Raw genomic sequence first — 20,788 nt, 5'->3', positions numbered from 1 at the left:
AGGTCAGCTGATGCGTAGGGGTGGCATTCAATCCTCTGCAGCTGAGCCCCACAGAGAGCAGGACCAAAGCCTCTGTTCATCAGGGGAGAGTGGAGAATTCAACCTTGCTTGGTGTTGCTTTGGCTGGAAATGTGCTGGCAAAGGAGATCCCTGCAAATAGCAGAACTGAACCCTTCATTCATCAGCCAGTGAGCAGTGAGTTCAGTCCTGCTAAGTGCTACCTCACCAGCACACTGGCAAAGCATAACCCACCACAGATCAACTTTGGCAGGTTTGTAGGACAACTCCCTATATGCCACCTGATGTCATCCTGGCATCATATTTGGACGGGTGTGGGGACCCATATATACAGTTCTACATAGTTTAGGGCTGTCGTACATCCAGATTTTCCTGGACATTACCAGGATTTCAAAGGTGGGATTGACACCCAGGGAGAATTTCTGAAAGTTGGTGCATTGTCCTGGATCTTAGGCAAGTCAAACTGAAAAATCACTCAACAACTTTCGAAGTGTCCTGGTTGTTATTTTTTGAAATATGGCAACCCTGACATAGTGCAAACCTTGGTAGTAGGGAAGTGAGTTACAAATCAAAAGTTTAGGCCTAGTTTTCAGCTCAAGCTCAACGTAGGCTCAGTTTTAAGTTATTGAGTGCAACTAAGCTAAAGTATAACTGTAGGCCTCAGTGCACATGGGTGTGAGCAATGCACCAGATAGTGTACTCAGCAGAATGCAGCCTATAAATGCAAATTCTGGTAGAAGACCCAGGGGGAAAAGTGTTATGATATGGATGCAATGCAGCTGCAAACTGCTAGCTTGAAAAGTAAACATGATGGGAATGTTGGGACTGTCCGTGGGAAACAGAGGGACAGTCAGTTCACAGGGCAAAGCACCGGAATTAGCTCAGAGTGTAATATGAGCTCTTCCTCTTGCTCTTGTACAGGAAGTACAGGAAGTCCTTGTCACTCGACTGCTGGAGTTTGAAGAGAGCAGTCATGTTTTCTCTAATGCTGCAAAGACAGAAATAAAAGCATGTAAATACATTTCTGTCTATATTCTTTTCCCTGCCGGGGGGCTGGAGGGAGGGGGCGTGTTCTTCCCACGTTTGGGAAGAATTGCCTATCATGACCTAGCCTGGATCTTGCTGGGGAATGCAGCCAGGGAGGTCAACAGGAGACCAAGCCGGGTGCCTGGGAGAGTTGCCAGTTTCTCCCGATAAAGGCTTGATTTCCGACAGAAAGAAGACCAGAAGAGAGAGAGAGGGAGAGAGAGAGAGAGAGAGAGATCAGGATGGTGTTTTGTGTCAACCCATTCCAGCTGCTAGAGAGTCCATCTGCTGTCATGCCTAAGAAGGAAACATAAACAACCAAAGCAGTATAAGAATTACAATCTTGATTGGTAGTCTGATGCTTTATTCCTGCTGTGCATTAATATGATCTAACTAGGTTGCTTTATGTCTAGTATTTGCTGAACCACCACTAAAGCCCATGGACTTCACCCATAACTGTACTTATTGCCTCTGAATCCAAAAGAACAGCTGCCCTTGGCAGAAAATTGCATGAATTCTTGTACATCTGTCTTCATGGAAAAGGTGTCGAACAATACCTTGTGCCTAAATGAATTTTCACATGAAGAGAGTCCATGTTGGAAAACAGACTTAACATTCACTGTGTGCTATCTGATAAAAGAAAACAATGACGATTATTTACAGGTGGTACCTGACCCCATCCAAATTAGCCAAAATAAAAATAACAGCAATAAGTTATGGAGATGTAAACAAAATGAAGGAACCTTATTCCACATGTGGTGGACATGTCCCCAAATAAAAAAAAAAATGGGATATGATCTATGAGGAACTAAAAAAATAATGAGCTAAAACATACATTTTTAAAGAAGCCTTTTAGCTTTCCTACTAGGCATTCTAACGATAAGCATCCCAAATGAAAATAAAAGAGTTTTTCTTTATGCGACAACAGTGGCCCCCAATTGTGGTTTATCATTAGACACACTTCACCTAACGCCTATGCTAGACTTTTCACATCTGTATTTAATAAAGCTGTGGCCTGTTTGAACCCTAAAACCTCTGTTCTGCTGCCTTGACTGGTTATTTCACCACACAGGGAACGACTGGCTCACGGAGCCTTGGCATGCAATAGGATGATGGATTATGTGGGAATTTGGGCTGATCTAGCAAGGCTCTTAGGTTTTTATATACATGGACATCAGTAGCAGCCACAGAAGCCTGCTTCTATGCATCCCTTGATGGATGGGGTGTCTGTGATTTTTGTTTTTGTTTTGCAGTATGTGTCCCACTTATCCCCAAATCCACCCAGCAGCCATCACTGTTCCCATGTTGTAGATAGGAAAAAGAGGTTGAGATACGTCAAGATATCTCAAACGGGGGGGGGGGGGGGGAGAGAAGAAGTACTTTATAATGCCCTTATTCCAAATTTATGTGCTCTCCCTCCCTTCCTGCAGGTAAAGACACTGGAGAAGCCGGGAGGGTGAATTGTCAGCCCATATTTTAAAGAGCAGTTCTGTCATAAGCAAAATGTTATGTGCTGCAGTACATAAAAGCTTTACCTGTGCATGAATGCAGCAGCACTGGCTTGTCAAAAGGGAGGGGAAATACTGAGCGCTATTAAACAGAATGGGCCTCATTCTGGTCGCTGACACCTGCATATGTCTGAAAGGGAATGGGATTGTATTCGCATCAACGTTGTGTCAAAGAGAGCTGAATCTTCCTGGCTGCCAGTATCACTTCTGGTTTGCATCCTTTTTACAGGCCCTGTTGGGTAAGATTATTGAAAATCAAACAAGCCTATAGTACCATGAATATTTTACTGGGCCAAGGATTTTTTAATACAGGAATCTGGTTCTTCCCATTTTCATGGCATGCCTGCCATGAAATAAAGCATGAAAGCAGCCAAGCAGCCTTTGATGAAATACATCAGGACAAGGTTGAAAGTAGTGCAATTACGAGATAAACCAGGGATGTTTTCCATCTTTTTAATTGACCCTGTGGCTGTCTAAGACTGCAAACCTAGCCACATTTACTTGGGAGTAAATGCCATTGAACATAGTAGGGTTTACTTCTGAGTAAACATAGCTAGGACTGAGTTGTATTTAAAGGTATCAAGATTTGGTTTGATTTCTTTCTTTTTTTAAAAAAAATCACACAACTAAGAACAATTTTAATTTCTGCAGCTGTAATCCTGTGTACATTGCTTTGGAGAAAGGCAAACAGGGATCAATGGGAGCTTTTGAGTAAATAAACAGGAATTAGCTCAAGGGCGGATTTTAAATTTGCTTTGCACTTCGTACAACTGCAGAGTGATGCTGCCAATATTAGAGCCGACTCCGTATTGTCTTGTGGATGCAATTAAAGAAAGCTAGTGTGATGCAATGAGTAGGGTGCTGGGTTCAAATCCCCGTTCAGCCACAAAACCCACAGTGTGTCTTATGGCAAGTCGCTGTCTCTTAGTGTAACTGAACTCTCACATGGCTTTATAGATAAGGCAGCTGCGGGGAAACGTTGGCCATCCAGATGTTGCTGAACAAAAACTCCCATCATCCCTGGTCATGTTTGCTGGCCAGCAATATGTTTTCCTGTGAAGTTGGTTTAAAAGGAAGGGTGTGAGGGGTTGTAAGCTAGGTCCCGGCCTCTCAGCATAACCCTCCCTAAGGCTGCATACACAGTTCTCTCTCTGGCTCATTCCCAACAGGTCTGGAAGGGCTGGGTCTTGACTGTCCCTACTGCTCAAAAGGCTCCTACTGCAGAAGGTATCTAGAGCCCACTTAGCTGCAGGTCCTGCAGGTCCTTGCTTCTTGCAAGAGCCAGGCACCCTCCCTGCCCCATCTCCACTGGTGTAGTGAAGACCTACACCAGGAACAAGCAGCTGAGATGTAAAGCAAAGCTTGTGAATCTTGCTCTTTTGAGATTTAGTGATGAGGGAGATCAGCATTAACTGACCGTGAACTCAAGAAAAAACTTGAGGGTCTTCCACCTTCTTCCACCCTCTAACAGGCTGTGGATATCCACAAAGTGATGGCCCAGGCTCAAATCACATCAGCTGAAGCAACAGCGCTTGCTGCTGAAGCAAAAATGAAAGCATCCTTGCAGTTTGCAAAACCTCCAACACAATCTGCACCACAAGAGGGCTGTTCAGTAGCCAAAAGCAGAGCTTGCAATAGATGTAGAAACACGCAGAAGCCTAGATTGTGTTTAGTCTTCTGAGTATTTTCTTACAAATGCTCTTGAACAAGCCACTTTGCAAAAATGTGGCAGCTCAAAAGTGGAACAGGTTATGAGCATGTTGCTGATAGGTATAATGTCACCTCAGCGACTTGCAGAGTACAAGAATGGTATAGCACAGTTCCCGTAGCTGCTGTAACCATCTTTGTTAAATTAGATAGTGGAGCAGAAACAACCACTAGTCCAACGGATGTAGCGGATGACAGGCAAAATGCATCCAGGGTCAAAGCAAACAGGTTGTTTTGGGAGGTGCACACCTCAAGCAAAAAGGTGCAGTTATAGCATACCACCTTTTCTGTGATAGGTAATGATGAATCACCATTCCTTGGGTGATAAAGACATCACGTTGAACCCACTCCAAAGGGTTGGCAAGATGTCTTGCGCAGCACCTACAAGGAAGGATGGCCTTTTCAAGAACTGGTTGGATGTTTTTGAAAACCTAGTCGATTTCCTAGTACCTACTACCACACATATGTGAACCTAGCAGAACCACAGTTGCACATAGTTGTAGGAATAATCCCTATTCTTACCCTAGGAAAGTTTAACTCCATAACTGAAAACCCCAGAACATACAGGCAGGGCTGGATATAGGTTTGTTGAGGCCCTAAGCTACTGAAGGTAATGGGGCCCTTTATATGTCCAGCTGGCCTTTGTCAACAACAAATTTTCGCTGTTTTTTGTGTTGAATATATGCTATATGGTAATTTATGGACCTAATAGGTACCTAAAGCCATTTGCACATGCAGAATGTAGGCACCCTATATATAGAAATGAGCAAACCAGTGATATTTTAGGGAGCAGGCTAGCAGGCGGGGCCCATTACTTACATCATAGGAGCCTACACAACACAAAACACTATTGCTGTATATAGGTTTTGTTTTATTTGTTCTTTATCTTCTATTTTGGAAATGTACATCCAGTTTTTTTCCTTTAATTTTTTTTTTTTTGGGGGGGGGGCAAGATGCTACCACTATGCTACCACTCAGTGGATTTGTAACTGGCTGACTGACCGAACCCAAAGGGTGCTCATCAATGGTTCCTCTTCATCCTGGAGAAGAGTGACTAGTGGGGTGCCACAGGGTTCTGTCTTGGGCCCGGTCTTATTCAACATCTTTATCAATGACTTGGATGATGGACTCAAGGGCATCCTGATCAAATTTGCAGATGACACCAAACTGGGAGGGGTGGCTAACACCCCAGAGGACAGGATCACACTTCAAAACGACCTTGACACATTAGAGAACTGGGCCAAAACAAACAAGATGAGTTTTAACAGGGAGAAATGTAAAGTATTGCACTTGGGCAAAAAAAATGAGAGGCACAAATACAAGATGGGTGACACCTGGCTTGAGAGCAGTACATGTGAAAAGGATCTAGGAGTCTTGGTTGACCACAAACTTGACATGAGCCAACAGTGCGACGCGGCAGCTAAAAAAGCCAATGCAATTCTGGGCTGCATCAATAGGAGTATAGCATCTAGATCAAGGGAAGTAATAGTGCCACTGTATTCTGCTCTGGTCAGACCTCACCTGGAGTACTGTGTCCAGTTCTGGGCACCACAGTTCAAGAAGGACACTGACAAACTGGAACGTGTCCAGAGGAGGGCAACCAAAATGGTCAAAGGCCTGGAAACGATGCCTTATGAGGAACGGCTAAGGGAGCTGGGCATGTTTAGCCTGGAGAAGAGGAGGTTAAGGGGTGATATGATAGCCATGTTCAAATATATAAAAGGATGTCACATAGAGGAGGGAGAAAGGTTGTTTTCTGCTGCTCCAGAGAAGCGGACACGGAGCAGTGGATCCAAACTACAAGAAAGAAGATTCCACCTAAACATTAGGAAGAACTTCCTGACAGTAAGAGCTGTTCGACAGTGGAATTTGCTGCCAAGGAGTGTGGTGGAGTCTCCTTCTTTGGAGGTCTTTAAGCAGAGGCTTGACAACCATATGTCAGGAGTGCTCTGATGGTGTTTCCTGCTTGGCAGGGGGTTGGACTCGATGGCCCTTGTGGTCTCTTCCAACTCTATGATTCTATGATTCTATTCTATGATTCTATGATTCTAAGAGAGTGGGGCCCTAAGCTATAGCTTGTTTAGCTTATACGTAAATCCGGCACTGGATACAGGAGTCATCACAAAAATGACTGGGTCCACTCCTTGGGTCAACAGCCTGGTGAACACCCACAGAGAGGGGGGAATGGATCACTATGACTCTGCTTTGACCCAGAAAGCTATGCTGAGACGCTTCTCTATCCCCTCTTCGCCTTTCTTAAAAGTACTGTTTGCACATGCAGCAGCACAGGGTTCCTCTCAGAAGTTTCCTTGCTGCCAGAACTTCCTATACTAATCATGTGAGTTTGCATGGTCACGTGGTCATTCTAAAAAGTGCTCCTGGCAGGGAAGCTTTTGAGAGAAGAGCCACACACAGACAGACACAGACCCTACCGCTGCAGCAGATAGAAGTCTCGACACACAGAAAACAGACCACTTTGCACACTTAACGGGGCAAACACAGTGCAAAAATCAAAAGCAAATTTGTCGAAGCTCTTTGCCCTGCTTGCCTTTTTGTAGCTCTATTCACTTTGCATGCACCAGCTCTCGTACAGCTGAAAATGATCATTGTGAAAGGTTTTGCCCAGCTCGACCTAAAATAGTTGCTGAGTCTTCATTTTAAAAGAATCATAGATCCATGATAAAGTAAGGCTTGAAGGAATCTGTCAGAATGCACCCTAAAATTAATCACATAAAACTAGTACAGTGGGAGGGTCATTCTATCTTACAAACATATCAATTTTCTGCTAGTCATTTCTCTATTAAAAGGGAACAGCGGCAAGAACGGAAAAGTAAAATGTGCACATGCACATACTGTATGTACAGAGGACGTCAATTATATTGACCTTGTACAAGAGGGCATATTGACTTTACGAAACCCAAGTGCTTTCCATGAATTTAGTTAATATTTGCAGAAGAGTTTGCCCAACTCCTTGTAAGAATTAGCATTAGTATGAAGAAATATTGCTTTTGTTGTTGTTTGAAGAAGAAAAAAACCCAAATCATTGTCTACTTAGACACTGCCAAAAAAGAGGACAAAAGAGGAAACAAGAGTCAATAAAATTTGTGTTTGCTAATTTATATGTAAAGATGTACATTTAGAACTTATTGCTATAAATTAAACAGAAATGCAATACATTGCACCATAGTGCGGAAGACTGTAAACAGATGACCTGTTTGCCTGTTCAGTCTGGTGTTGAGGTGTTATTGATGGGCAAGTTCAGGGCCTGCTCTTCCCTCTTATAGTTCTATCTTTAAGCCAGGCTTACACCGAACAGCCCTTCAAAGAGAGGACTCTGAAACCCTTTCTAATAGAGCGACTTCTGTTAAGTAGGGCACATGGCCACCCTATTTCCACTTTATTCTTAACATTGCTTTAATGCCTGAGGTTGAAGTAGCAGTTCAAGCAACTTGTGGTAGGATCTGGTTTCCTTTTCTCAAATATTTATGAAGGAATTAGGGTGAAAGTATCAACCATAGGATCTCTCAAGGAGGGCAACCAAGATGATCAAGGGTTTGGAAACCAAGCTTTATGAGGATCAGTTGAAGGAGCTGGGTATCCTTAGCCTGGAAAAGAGGATACTGGGAGGAGATATGACAACCACCTACAAATATCTCAAAGGCTGTCACATGGAAGAGGGAGCATTGCAAGCTTGTTTTCTCCTGCTCTGAAGGGTGGGACTCGAACTAATGGCTTCAAGTTACAAGAAAGGAGATTCTGACTAAACATCAGGAAGAACTTTGTGAGAGTAAGAGCTGTTTGACAGTAGAATGTTCTCCCTCAGGAGGTTGTGGACTCTTCTTCCTTGGAGGTTTTTAAGCAGAGGTTAGATGGCCGTCTGTTATGGATGCTTTAGCTTAGGCTTCCTCAGCCTTGGCCCTCCAGATGCTTTTGGCCTACAACTCCCATGATCCCTAGCTAGCAGGACCAGTAGTCAGGGATGATGGGAAATGTAGTCTCAAAACATCTGGAGGGCCGAGGTTGAGGAAGCCTGCTTTAGCTGAAATTCATGCATTGCTGATTCTTGTATCTCCTTCTTTTTACCCCTGTTCCCCACCTCTCTTAATTCCCCTTCTTGTTTTCTTTTCTTCCAAGTAGAACAGGGGATGGGGAGACAAGGGTGGTATGCACAAAGGAAATGCCATGTACACTTTTTCACATTTATATCATTAAACTAATAGGCAGCTGGTAAAATTGAATTGGGCATAATTCCAGAAAGTTTGTAACTTTCTCTTTCCCCCCAATATTCTTCTCTCCATCTCCTGGAGCCATAGACATCACAGCCACCATTGCCTAGTCTTCAAAGCTCACCCATGTTAACTCTTTTCTTAATGAGAGACCACTGGGTGCTTTTCTGGGAGAGCCATTGCAGTTAAAACTGAAATCCAGCTACTTTGGGCCTCGGATCCAAAACCCCAACATTTTTTATGGGTGAGTTCAAGCTGTTTGATGTCCTTCAGTGGAGACCAAATGAGCGCTTAGCAACAGTATATTGCTTTGATGTTTGAAGGATGAGCTGGCATCTCCCCCACTGACTGAGGCTCTGTGTTCTCTGAGTTAGGGTGATGAGTAACTTAACACTGCATGTGGTGTTGAGTGTTGAGCTTATGTGGGTTTAAAGTAAGCGAGTTAACCTCCTATTTGCTGGAAAGTCAGCTGGTGAATTAAGAGTGTTCTAGCTCAAGAAAGGGGATGGCATATTGGAGGTCAGCTGGAAATAGAACTGGGATGAGTACTGAAGAATTGAGGGGGAAATTGATGACATGGAGACTGAGTTATGAAACAGAAACTGGAGGGGGAAGACTTTTGTAGATCCCCAACCCTGATAATTTTAATTTTAGTAGGCATCCCCTGTAGCTGTATACTCCTTGTAGATCTCCCAACACAAATATGTCTGGCCAGCTCTCTTCATAAGTCCAGAAGACATATTATCGGTTTTTTTATTGCATTGAATTAAACTGGTTAGCCATTGTGGGAGCCAAGGAAAACTATATTTTAAAAAATGAGACACAATTCAGCCCTCATTAAACACATTTTTACATGCCATTGATTTCAGTGACAGAGTTAGCAGTTTCCCACTGAAATTGCTTGGGACTTAAAAGTCCATTCCTTTGTCTGAATCATGACCATAATAAGTGAAAATGAAGGCCCAAAATAAACAAAATGATATGGTTAAAGAGGGAAAACTGAGGCATGCAATATCTCTCTTCAAATATGATTGTTATTTGCTGCCAGCCAAACAGATGGCACATTCAACTGGCTGCATGGAACTGCCACATCTCAGTATGCTTTGTTGTCCCTGATAAACGTGACTAGCATTAGCACATGACCCAGGGTCTATGGATGATTGACTGGCTCATTGAGCCATGGTCCAGTGTCTTGGAGAGCAACAGATATACTGTCCTAAGGTATGTAGCTAAATGGGAGAATAGTAGGCAAACTTCTACCATGTTCTCTAATACAGTGGTACCTCGGGTTACATATCCTTCAGGTTACATACGCTTCAGGTTACAGACTTCGCTAACCCAAAAATAGTGCTTCAGGTTAAGAACTTTGCTTCAGGATGAGAACAGAAATTGTGCTCCAGTGGTGCGGCGGCAGCAGGAGGCCCCAATAGCTAAAGTGGTGCTTCAGGTTAAGAACAGACCTCTGGAATGAATTAAGTACTTAACCCAAGGTACCACTGTACATTAAACAAGTTCACTTCTGTTACATCATGACATGTCTTCAGACTATCTCCTCCCAACACATTATTGCACATTATTGAAGTTCTCTGAATTTTCACTACAGCAAGCTCTTTGTAGTTACCCAGTGTGTAAATGAACATGGGGAAGGAGGGTTGGAATCCTGTCCCCGATGTGCTACTTGCCACACACACACACACACCTCTGCACATTCCATTTCTTACTTCCAGTGGCCTGCGCACATATGAGAAGTGATCCATACCCTACATTTTTGTTCCAAGGCTCTGTGTGTAGACCTCTGTGTGAATGGCATCTCAGCTGCTTGAGGGTCAGGAATACGGCCAGCACCCAGAAGGCACAACCCCACCCCAACTCCAATGAAACTTTCCTATCATTCATGTCCATTTAATAATGAATGTGGATTGACACAGTCTTCCCAAATGAGTCGTGAAAACTGTTGAGTACAACACAGGATTACATTATCTTTCATGCAGAAATGAAAGAAAAAGAAGAAAAGAATTGTAAATCATGAAATAAGACAACAACAAAAATGGCTCATCAAACGTAGTCTGAAATGTATTTGGCCATGTGCTAATTGAGATGGGCTGTTACAAGCTGCAGAGCATGATATTTAATTAGATGAGTAATGAGTGACACATTTTTGAAGTCCTGGAGTTTTGGTTAAATGGGTTTTTTTATTTTTTACTTCTGTGTTTCTGAAAGTGAAAGAAAAGGTCATAAGGAAATGAGACCCCCCAAAAAATCATTTGACAGCAGCCTGATCCAATAAGATGCTAGTGGAAACTGTCATAAAGCCCAGCAGCAAGGTGTCTTGCCCCTTGGGTTCTAGTTCCCCATTGTTTGATTTTACCCTTTACCTTGGAGTCTGAAAGTTGGAAGAACCCTGAAACTTTAAGCCAACATATTGAGACCTGATCAATGCTCACCCAAGAGTTTTGTTCAATAATATTTACTGATCCCTTTTAACTTGAGTTACCGGGGATTGTACCTAGGACCTTCATGCAAAAATATACTCTGTCGGTGAGCTATGATCTTCCTCCTGTAGAGTATAAAATTAGTCAACAGCACAGCACCCATGAGAACACTTACTCACAGAGGCCTTCCACAGAGTCTCATCCCCCGCCCCCACTGAAATTAGGGACGAAATACACATTCTATTGTAACGATTATAATGGGTTGTGGTATATGTGTCTGTAGTGGCCATGAAATTTTGTCCAGTTTGCAAATGTAATCATGGGCCTCCAAAATGTTCACTGCCCCTGTTATATTGTATATGCTTTTTGTAAAGTCATTCTTTCATGGAGTTGTGAGTCACCACCGTAGAAGAGTTAATCTTAAAGAGCTAAACACAACCCCAATGGCATTTGTCTCTTTTTCACTAGCATTTGCCCAATGTTATAAATTATTTTTTAAAAAACATTTTTATTGATTTTTGACATACAAAATTAAAAAACGTACCCCACAAAATTATCACAAATACAATCTTATTAGACTTCCATCAGCACCTCTGATAATCTTCCGTTTTACATCACTTCTTATGCATTTCCTAACTTAATACTGCCTTTATATCTCTTAACCTATTTTCTCCTTTTCCATTTTAAAAATATTTCCATTAATACTCCTCACAGAACTTCTTGCACACCTGGCCGTGATCATATAGTGGTTAGTACTCTGCGTTGTGCCCAATGCTATAAATTAAATGATTTTGGACCACCAGGTTTGCTGTAGAAAACCTTGTGTAAGCTTGATCACTACCTAGATAGAGAAACCACCTGAAAGAAATCACTCTGAGTCACCAAAGAAAGAGCAACATAATAGAAAAATAAATAACAAATATTTGATGATTCGTTATAACTGCTAATTCCAATACAATACTTCAGCTCAACATTTCTCTCACGTTGTATCTGCATATTTGTTTTCAACACTCCTCCAAGTGTCAGCTGCATTCGTGGACCACCTTGTCTTCCTAACGTTCAAGAGAAGATAATTGTAACAAAGTGTAACTATCTTGAGTCAGGAGCAACCGTGGTATCAGATTAGTGTTTTCTGGTTACTATGGAAACAACAGATGCACCAGAACGGAAGCTTCTTGTGAAAGGGGGTGGGTGTGGAGAGAATGCAATTGCTCCTAATATCATCCATGTTAAAATATCGCCACAGCAACATCAGTAAATTGGCTCTTCTGGCTTTGGAGATTTCTCTTCATGGTGATTGAAAAGCCTTATTTGAATATGCAAGGACATAACTTTGATGTGAATGTAGAGATGGGGTGGGCAACAAACAGCGTTTTTGTCTGGTGGCTATGGGACTGTTATGCTGGGAAAACTTGGATTCCAGGACCGGTCTGGGATCACAAACCTACAGCTCTACTAGTGCTAGAGAGTTTGTTCTCCAGTTCATAATCAATGATGTTTCCAAAACTCTCTCCTCATCTAGATCTCGCTGCAGAATTTGGCTTCGCAGTTACACTGACTTGTTTCCAAAGTGGGAGTGACATACAGTGGTACCTCGGTTTAAGAACTTAATTCGTTCTGGAGGTCCATTCTTAACCTGAAACTGTTCTTAACATGAGGTACCACTTTAGCTAATGGGGCCTCCCGCTGCCGCCGCACGATTTCTGTTTCATTCTGAAGCAAAGTTCTTAACCTGAGGTACTATTTCTGGGTTAGCGGAGTCTGTAACCTGAAGCGTCTGTAATCTGAAGCCTCTGTAACCCAAGGTACCACTGTACAGTATTAGGTTTTCTCTATTTTTTTCTTTAAATTTTTTTTTCTCTCAATTAATTTAAAACTTTTCTACCTCACCTCTCAGTAAAAAGCAGTCAAAGGAGACTCACACTAAAACCATCAGTAGCAGCAGAACAGCAAGAGTTCTGTTCCTGTTGTTCATTGTGCTGTTGGCAGCCACTACTTCTCCCCTTCCCCACAATGTCCTCTTGAAACAGTGTAAGTCATGAGGACTCTCACTATCAGTTGCCGTTTCATAGAATTATAGTTGAAAGGGACCCCAAGGGTCATCAAGTCCAACCCCTGAATTGCAGGAATCTTCCCCTGCAATGGGAATCTGTTATAAGAACAGTGTTCTTATAACAATGCTATGTCCCACAGGCTTGCAACTATTTCCTTTCCAGGTCCATATCAGTGCATAAAAGCTTTTATAGTAGTACAGTAGTACCTCAGGCTACAGACACTTCAGGTTATAGACGCTTCAGGTTACAGACTCCGCTAACCCAGAAATAGTGCTTCAGGTTAAGAACTTTGCTTCAGGATGAGAACAGAAATTGTGCTCCAGTGGTGCGGCGGCAGCAGGAGGCCCCATTAGCTAAAGTGGTGCTTCAGGTTAAGAACTGTTTCAGGTTAAGTACGGACCTCCGGAACTAATAAGTACTTAACCTGAGGTACCACTGTATAAGCTTTCAATTTATACTAGGAAACCTCTGCACACAGGTTTGTAAAATGTTGTTTGCTCCACTCGACCAGCATTTTCAACCTAGCAAATTCCATGAAAGATCAGCTTTCCACCTCCCTAATTCTGTGCTGCTGTTTCTGCTGTCTCTCGAGACAGACGGATGCCAAAAACAACTTGCTCTGTTGGGCAAAGCTGCAAGAGATACAAAGTTGAAATTCTCTGGTCCAATATTTTACAGTGGCGGGGAGAGCAGGATGTTAAAAGTATTACAACCATGAGACCAGGGTAAGGCGAATTATTTTCAGGTGCTGCTTTAAGAATACAGGTTCTGTCTCTTCTCATGAATATTAAAGGAAAGCCAGTCACCCGCTCTCTGCGTTTAAAAGGCATATAAAAGAGGAGTACGCGCACTATGGAGAAAAATCTTATGGAGTGTTGCTACCCTCTCTGTGCAAGTGATGATTTTGTAGGAATTTCTTTTGTGCGCATGAAAAAGATTCTGCAGTGGTGTCATGCAATAAACTTATGATTGACAGAGCAAATATTAGGATTTCTGCCAACACAGAGAAGTACTGTTTTGACAACTGTGTCATCGTGAATAGGAGTTACGGAAAGAGCAGACTGCAGCATCTAGCTTGGGCCTATGAGGAGGTCTGAACAGGTGACTCATTCAAAAATTAAAAAAGGTGTTCCTTTGCAATGATAATTCTGTGGAGGGAAACTTAAGTCCATGCTATCCAATTTGTGAAATGCTGTTGTGAACTGCCTTCAGATGAAGGTTGGTATACAAATGCAATTAATAATAAAGGAATGTCCCCCTTGACAATATATATTTTGCATAGAATTGCATAAATGATTTCTAACTCAGCCATAAAGCATGATATTATGTGAATGAAAAGCTCTCATTGGGTGCTTCTGCCAACTGATGATGAAAGGTAGTTTGTAGAATAAGTTAAACATAAACATTTTCAGAAATACAGCTTGACAAACTTTCAACATTTAAAACTCCTGCAATCTTTTAAATTTATTCTTAAATCCTCCTAGCAGTAAACACTGTTTTGAGTACAGTTGACTCTCAGCTTAAGCAAGGGTTACATTCCAGGGATAATGCATAAAACCAAAATCATATATATATATATATATATATATATATATATATATACACACACTCTCCCTGCACCTCCAAATTCTCTCCCAAGGTGGGTACTATGGCAGGTGGGATTGCCAACTCCCCCCGCCCACTTGATGTCCGTCCCTTTTAATTTTTTTTAATAATAATACATTTTTTGGCCCTGCACATAAAACTGAATTTGCACAAGTTAAATGCTGGAATATTCTGAAATGAATAGCAGACTCTATTCCTATGTGGGTTAGCCAATTGCTGCCATACTTTGTGCAACTGCTATAGCTTATAAAAGGGTCACTGATCACTGGGATCACATGGCATGGCTGAGTTAAAAGCCCACCAGTTCCCCTGAATTGTTTGATGGTAGGTGGGGAGGCATTTGAACTGAGCTGGCTGTTTCATGGAAGAAATATTGCTGATCAAACACCACCCCAATTATTATTGTGACTATTTCTGCCTTGCTGAAAAGAAGCATCACATGCCCAAGACAAAAATCCACCAAAACCAAGCAAGGGAATCTTTCTAGGGGCAGAGGCAGGTTTTCAAATTACGTTGTGTTTTGTATGTTATCATCTTGCTCTGTTTGGAGAGGGATCTGGAAGTTCAGCCACATTTTGATATGTATGATTCTCCGTTGATCTCCCGTAATGACACCTTTTTCTTTTTTATGCCCTATCCTTCAGTCTCCGGATCGTTTCTTAATCCATTCTTTACTCCCAATGTGAAATATACGTTAGTCTTGCTTATTCAGTCATGTGGAAAAAATGGATTCCATATGTTCTCCCTTTTGAGCTACGGGTTTTTGGTGAGTCAGCAGGAGCAATGTTTGATCTTTTGCTATTTATAGGTACTTATTTTGCATACAGTTTAGCATCCCAGCAGAACTGTGCATGACTCCCCATTTTAAAGCCCAGGAGTTCTACTGGTATGACCTCATGTCCCATTCAAAGAAGAAGAGTTTGGATTTGATATCCCTCTTTATCACTACCCGAAGGAGTCTCAAAGCGGCTAACATTCTCCTTTCCCTTCCTCCCCCACAACAAACACTCTGTGAGGTGAGTGGGGCTGAGAGACTTCAAAGAAGTGTGGCTGGCCCAAGGTCACCCAGCAGCTACAGGTGGAGGAGCGGAGATGTGAACCCGGTTCACCAGATTACGAGTCCACCGCTCTTAACCACTACATCACACTGGCTCTCAAAGCAAACATGTAGCCTTGCACCATTTTTATTTGCTGATCAAGATACAAATTCATGTATATGCACACTATTCCCCTGGTTCTCCATTTGCCGTCTCCAGAGAAGGGTCTCAAGGAGTGGTGAGGATGCCCTGTAACAGAATCAAGGGTAGCCTTATATTTGGCTTCAGATGCTACATATTGACTCCATTGCCCTTGGTAGAAAAGAAAAAATAAATGGAAATGGAAAGCAAATACAACTGATCAAGAGAGGGACAGGGCAGATGGGGGGAATTAAAGCATCTTAGTGTAAAATACAGGGCTTCAAAAAGAGCTGAGTAAAGATCTACACAGGGAAAACAGCAAGTCAACGAACCTCACCGTACAGTACGTGGATGTCACATTGCCAAATGAAAGAAAGCAATTTGGGAATGGACTGTTGAGTGGGTTTACGGGCAACAGAAGATGAGGAGGAGAGAACAGGCTGGGAAGGAGGGATACGCCAAACAAAAAGGAGAAACTTAGTGCAGCAAATATAGACACAAAAAGGAAACATCATCCATATGTCTTCCCCACAATGGATGGCGTCCTTGTCTTTTTTAACATGGGAGAAGGAAAATTGAAACTGATGAACTAATGAAGGTGATTTGTTTGTGCTTTAATATTTCTGGTCTTATTTGATCACTGGCCTACTTTGGGAACTTGACAAAAGTACACACACACACACACACACACACACGCACACACACCCAAAGTAGGGGTGGAAACCTCTAGTACTCACCCATGTCACTTTATCATGTCTTCACTCCTGAGCCTGTTCCACCCTGTTTCCAGTGCTGGATTACCAAATAGGCAGAGTAGACACCTGCCTATGGGTCCCAGGCCTTTTAGGAGCCCCACGACAATGGGTCAAAATAATAATGATTTGATCTTGAAAGAAAATTACATCAAGCTTTCTTAGTTCCACGTGTCAGGCAGAAGCAATTTTTATTTTTAATTTATCTTTTAAAACATTTATTTCTCACCTTTTCCTCCATGGGGCAGAAGGTGGTGTACATAGAACCATAGAATCACAGAACTGTAGAGTTGGAAGGAAACACAAAGGCCATCTTGTTCAGGAGAGGGGGGTGGCCTCTAAAGACTCCTGAGGGCCAGATGGAGAGTGTGGATGCCATGGGCTTCAGATTCACATCCCTGCCCCAAGCCTGTTATTTCCCTTCACAGCAAGTCAAGGCGTTTAAATTTCAGTTTGACAGTGAATGCCGAAAAGAGACTCTTCACAAATTAGCCTACATAACAAGAAAGAATCTGTTGTTGAAACAGATTCGCCAGTCACTCTTCAGCTGTTGTGGTGGGCTATTTGCAAGCATGCAGTTGCATTTAAATGCGGCTCCTTCTTACAGATGTTTTCTCAGGAGGAGCTCGAGGGAACATAGAGCCAGACTACACATTAATGCCTCTCACATGAAAAGCTGCCCAGCCAGCTCTTCCTGTTCGGAATTTTGAAGCCTTTTTGCCACCAGGTTTTTTTTTATAAAAAAGAAAACTAAACAAAGCTGGAGGGGATTGAAGTCATATACACAGGAAAGGAGGAACCGCTGGCTGGCTTTCTCCTCCTCCTCCTTCTGTGGGTGTTGTTTATCCCCAGATCTCTCTTTCATCACAGCTAACCTTCCCTAGGAGTTGGGGGAAGGGGAAGCAGCAGACTCGCAGGAGACTCACATGAGATATTCACCACATCATTCATAATATTCCAATCCTGATTTTCAGATCAAGCTGCATCGTAAAGCAGTCTATGATAAATCATGCTAATGATGCAAATAAGGCGCTCCTGATACAAACTGCAATTCTGAAACGCTTCATATTATTTTCTTCCTGCTGTAGGTACACCATTTAGAGCAGTGGTGGAGAACTTCAGGCCCGGGGGGGGGGGGAATGCAGCCCTCTGTAGACTCACCCAAATTTCTAATTGTCCTGCGATTTCTAGGCATGGGTCGGAAAGTTTTTCCTTTTTCTTTTGTAACCCCACTTTCCCTGGGAAAATTCCCTGTTTACTGCTAATTGGAACTATTGTGGATTAATGTTTGTCAATTGGGCAGTAAACCACGGGTTTCCCTGAGGAAAGCAACACCCCCCCAAAAGAAACCCCAACCCCATCAGACCCCTGCCTAAAAATAACAGGACAATGAGAAGTGTGGGTGAGCCCTCTGTTGTGTATTCAGTGGTCTGTGTTTGCCTGAGCTTAGTCTAGACTAAGGATTCTGAGCCCCTGTGTTCTGATTCGATACATTATATCCAATCATGTAGCATTATCAGGTTTGGGGCTACTGGCATTGGCTCTTAAGCTCTGAGTTACGATTTGCAGCTTGCAGGTTTAGACAGCCAATCACATTGAGAATGGGAGTGGTCCAAGCCTTTAGAAATACATATAAGCAGTTGCTTTGCCCCTGTTGTTCAGTTCTGTTAGCTCAATAAAGTCTCTTACTGTGATTACTGTGTCTCACCTCACACAAACCCATATACTCTTCACCCTCTGTCTGGCCCTTGAGACTTTCCACCAGGCTACACCCCTGCTCAGCTACACCCCCTACTTCATACCCTCCTTGAGAGCTTCGGGTCTTCCTCCTCACATGAATCCAATTGCATGGAAGGGGGAAGGGGGGTCACATGTTCCTGACCTGCCCCCTGTATTGCATCATTGTTGCCTGATTAACATGCTTCTCACATGTTGCAAGGGTAATTTTTGCCGTGTGGCAAAATGGAAGCATTTCAAATCCTGATCTCTCAAAGTTCTCAGTTGCATGAGGAGCCTGCATGCTTACAGCAAGATCCCCCCTTGCAGAAGTCACCCTTTTCGAGGTGCACAGATCAGGCAATGGTGACACGACAGAAGGGAGTGGTGACCCCACTCTCCTCCCTCATGCGATTGCAGGTGCACAAAGGGGGAAAGCTGAATAAGGCCAATGCCATGCTAATTCATCTGGATTTATTGGGAATCACAAAGGCCACAAGAGTCTCCATACTAAATGTTCCACTACAATTGCAGCAGATGGGTGAAATCATATCCCAAATGCTCCCCAGTGTCTGGAAGCAGCAGTTCACGGTCTCTTAACATGAAGTTTTACCAGCTGTTTTGGAGGCTGTGTAGAGATAGGGAAGCTGTTGAAACCTCTGGCAGGCAGACTTTGGGGGTTTCCTATATTCCAACATAGATGTCCAAAGTTGCACAAAGTTAACTGAACAAAGATTTCTACTTCTGAATCTACAGCACCTGCTCTGTGCTGACAAATCATTTTCCAGGCTCCATGATAGCAGATCATTATTATTAGACAAGATGTATTAAGGAAGCACTTAGATTTTCAGAGAACAGATTTCTCATCCTACTGCATTACATTGCAATGCAGCAACAGAGGCCATTCTGGAATTGTGGTAACACTTGCTAGGTAAACAGAGTATAGTAGTACCGTATTAGCTTTCAACTGAGAGTGTTTTAATGGTACCGCCTCACATACCATCTGTTTGAATGATTTAAAACTCTATACTGGGCTGGCTTACCTTATGACACCCTGAGATGAATTGACTACAAGTTCAGTGAAGGGGAGATATCTATATCCATCCTCTGGCAATCAGTCCCATTGCCCACAATCTTGCCATATACAACACAGCAGAGCCTGGGAATAAAAACAGAAGAAGGACCCTGTTAGTTCATACCAAAGACATATCTAGTCCAATGTTCTGTTCCTGACTGTGGCCCACTAGATGCCTCAGGGAAGCAGAACATTCCTCCTCTGTTGCCTGGTATTTAGATGTAGGCTTACAGGTAAGAATAGATATGGGGCAGGAAACCTGCAACCCTCAACTCCCATCACATTTGAGTCCTGGCCATGCAGCCTGTGGCTGATGTGAACTGGAGTCTGAAGGTCAACTGGTTCCCCACTCTGTCAGTAGACCTATATCCCATTAATTAATTTAAAGTCATTGAATATGGTGGTTATCACCACATCTGGTGGCACTGCATCCCATGTATCCATTAGGGATTGGGTGAAGATTTGCTTTTTGTGGCTGTTGCTGTTCTGTTATGAACCTACCACCAAGCAGTTGCCGGTGTTCTGCAGAATTACACAACTGTGATCATAAGGACCAACATCTCTGCCTGCATGCTTTGCAACTTTCCATGGAGAATCATTGCATTGGTGCTGAATACTCAGGTACACTGGGGTTGTCAGCCATTAGCAGTGCTATCAAACAGTGTTCTATAGTGGCAGTGACAGATGTCATGGCAGTGATGACCAGAAGGAGAAAGGCTGCAGGGAGCCAAAAAGCCCATCACCTACAGTACCTCCTGCTGTAGGCATATGTAGCAGCAGAAGCAATTGTATGGATGAAGTAATGCTCCATTTACAACTCAGTCATCTGTCTCCTTCACCTGCTCGCACAAGAAGGCATGCAGGTGTGTTATGCAGCAGGCAAGGATGGACTGATAAGATCACTGCAGTGAGAATGTACAGGAGGGTCTGTGACTATTCTGCTTCAGTGAAGTTGCGCAAGTGCAACGTCTGGAGTCAGAAGTGACAGCCTTAACATTCAATACTGAGTAGCATTGAAGGCTCAGCTGCAAAATACTGCATCTTGGTGCGATATATATTTTTTAAGTCACACATGTTTGCAACTAGCTAGCTGACATATAGAGTTGGTAGGCTCTCACTCAGAGACCCACTTGTCACTTCAAGGCTGCAACCATCTCATGCAAGCTTCCCTAGAGATGATCCCACTGAACTCTATGAGCCTGAGTAAACAAGCTTGGAGTATCAAATTGTCATTTTAATTTCCCCCTCACGTGCAACCACACTGATTTGCCACTTTTACAAAATGGAACCTCCAGGTTTAGAGGCTCAGGGCCCCTGAATAACAAATCTTGGGAACAAGCAGCAGACGAGGGCTGCTGCTTCCAGGAACCACTGGCCAGCTTCTGAGAAGTATGTGGCTGGTCACTGCAAGAAACAGAATGCTAGACTAGCAGGGCCTTTGATCTGATCCAGCTGGGCTTTTCTGATGGCAGCTAAAAGCCTTTCTTAGTC

The 20,788-nt window shown here is 43.0% G+C and overlaps 2 long non-coding RNA genes across 4 annotated transcripts in view; both read right to left on the bottom strand.

Moving 5' to 3' along the window:
- LOC308476948 overlaps positions 1–20,788 on the bottom strand; it is a 33,620-nt gene that overhangs the window by 7,519 nt on the left and 5,313 nt on the right. Inside the window, exons 2-4 of one of the 3 annotated variants that reach the window (XR_013986258.1) lie at positions 19,266–19,381; positions 16,736–16,926; positions 16,492–16,640 (exon numbers count right to left, since the gene is read on the bottom strand). This is a non-coding gene — a long non-coding RNA (uncharacterized lncRNA). The remainder of the gene's footprint in view (positions 1–16,491; positions 16,641–16,735; positions 16,927–19,265; positions 19,382–20,788) is intronic. The other 2 variants (XR_013986259.1, XR_013986260.1) reach the window with 2 other exon arrangements.
- LOC308477001 lies at positions 1,029–6,308 on the bottom strand. Its single transcript, XR_013986332.1, has 3 exons — positions 4,542–6,308; positions 2,580–2,784; positions 1,029–1,674 (listed from the first exon to the last, which is right to left on the bottom strand). It is a non-coding gene; the product is annotated as an uncharacterized lncRNA (long non-coding RNA).

Source organism: Podarcis pityusensis (genome assembly GCF_964106645.2).
Source record: "Podarcis pityusensis genome assembly, chromosome: 5".
Taxonomy (NCBI): domain Eukaryota; kingdom Metazoa; phylum Chordata; class Lepidosauria; order Squamata; family Lacertidae; genus Podarcis; species Podarcis pityusensis.
The sequence above is the reverse complement of the archived record's forward strand: the minus strand, read 5'-3'. Positions and strand labels throughout refer to the sequence as shown.